Consider the following 2,138-nt stretch of genomic DNA (forward strand, 5'->3'; position numbering starts at 1 on the left):
AAGACAGTAAGGTCTTTATCAAAATGAAAAGGTGCTAGAGCTGGGGCAGGAACATGGCTTGCTGCAAAGGTCCTGGGGCAAGGGTGGCATTTGGTAATGGGGTGGGGGGTTGCCCCTCTTCTGCTTTAAAGGGATCACAGCCCACCCTTGAGTTGCCTACTTTTTCTCCTTTGACCTCCCTGTCACCAAGTGATTGTCTGAATAGGACTCTGTTATTTTGGGGGCAAAATAAGCAATACTGAGTTTAGGTTTTCATCCCATTCTGTTCCATAAAAACCAGGTTTTTCCAAAGCCAGTACTTAATAACTCTCTTAATTAAGAAGACAAGAGCTCCTCCTTCAGTGTTCATTCCTGGATGCTGGTAAATGGTGCAATCAAAAACCCCTTTCCCTTCAAAAAGGAGAGTGTCACTGTGAGATTGTCCTGTCGCTCTGCTGCAGATAGCCTCGGGGCCCGTCATGGCAGCTGGCGAGAGGGAAGATCTGCTTCCCATACCCAATGGAGCATCACCTGTCATGTCTTTGCAGGGTCTCTCTCCTAGCTGAAAGATGGGATGTGTATTTCAAGAAATGCACACCCACACCTTGATGGCCAGAAACAGATAACCACAAGACCTGTTCAAAGTTCTTATGCAAACTGCCTCTCCCAACTCCATATCTTAAATCCATTTCATGCCCTTCTATATAAAAAACCAAGCAAAACAAAGACCCAGAAACCCTTTTTTTCCCTTCTAGATTAGTGACCTTGTGGATTTTGTTTGACAGCTTATGGAAAACGATTTGGTGATCCTTCTGGTAAAGAGGAGGTTGGCAACAAACAGAAACACCTCTGCGCACACCACCAGATTGCAGGCAGGTTACAGGAACCTGCCAGCCTGTTGGTACCTGTGTAGTAAGAAGAATCTGGTACTTTGCAGGGCTCTGGCTTGGTACAAGGGAGATCCCTACTGCCAGGACAAGCACATGAAATTTAGGCTAACAAAAACTCTCCTGTGCCATCTCCGACCCAAATTTTAGCACCAGTTTTTTCCACTTCACTTTCTAGGATTGAAACGTAAAGGAACCAGTGTCCAGAGGCAAGTGACACAAGCCTCAAATTTGCTGCCAACCTTAATTTCTTCATAAACGTCACTTAAAAGACAAAAAGTCTTGTTTCTTTTTAAATAGATTCCCGCTGTCAGTTCCGATGGCCAATTGCAAAGACTTCTTTTCCCGATGGACAAGAGAGACTCCTTCATCTTCTTGGTCATGGTTGGGATGAGGTGCATGTGGTCATCCACACACTTGGTCACACAACTCTCCAGCTGCCTCTTCACCGGAAGCTCTTTACTTCCTGCATCTATTGAATCTTTGGCTTTGTCATTGCAACGCATGGTGCACCGGGCCAGGCGGTCCTGGAACTTCTCCAGCTCACTGGTCACCAGGGCCTGGGCTTGAGCCAGAAGCGCATGGCAGCGTTCAATGCACTGGTGCACCTGCTGCATGGACGCCTGGCTGTCCTCGCAGCAGCTGGTGCTGCACCGGAACGTGAGGCCCTGCATCTTCCTGATGTTCTCCCTCTCCAGACTCTTCACCACGGAGTCCACCACCTCCTGCACCTGCAGCTGCTGCAACTCCGCCATGGCGACCCCGCGCTGCAGCCCTCGCCGCCGCCGCCGCCGCCCACCGTGACCCTTTTAAAGCTCATTAGAGACCATCCCCTTGAATCCACCCTTCGAGGGGCTTCTCTGATCCTTCCAACGGGAAGCGTTTGACGCTAGTCATGGACAAGCCCAACATTGTGTATAAATTCACTAAACAAGAAATCATCTTCGTTTATCACGGGGCTTCCAGGCGCTGTCTGTTGGTCTTTCTGTTGTCGACAGAGTCCCTCCTAGGAGAACATTTCCAGATGTCTTTATAGGGAGACACTTGTGACCACAGACCTTCCCCGAGATTCTGATGCCTCCAGAGAGTAGCTCAGCAGAGTCCTTCGGCGACTTTAGGGCCGATGCTGCTTCTGCCTGGGCTTGGGCTCCTACACACCACATCCACAGAGGGCGCGAGCCTCTCCCTAACTGCCTGATGACCTCCTGCTCTGCCCCGGACGCTGAGAGGCAGAAGAACCCGGATCTGCTTCTGGGGCTCCCGCTGAGCCGC

At 50.3% G+C, this 2,138-nt stretch overlaps 1 pseudogene; it reads right to left on the reverse strand.

Annotated features, from left to right (window-relative positions):
* Positions 1–243: 243 nt before the first annotated feature.
* On the reverse strand, positions 244–1,650 carry LOC140631648 (protein FAM136A pseudogene; annotated as a pseudogene).
* Between the last annotated feature and the right edge of the window lie 488 nt (positions 1,651–2,138).

The sequence above is a fragment of the Canis lupus genome, chromosome 4 (assembly GCF_048164855.1).
Source record: "Canis lupus baileyi chromosome 4, mCanLup2.hap1, whole genome shotgun sequence".
NCBI lineage: Eukaryota > Metazoa > Chordata > Mammalia > Carnivora > Canidae > Canis > Canis lupus.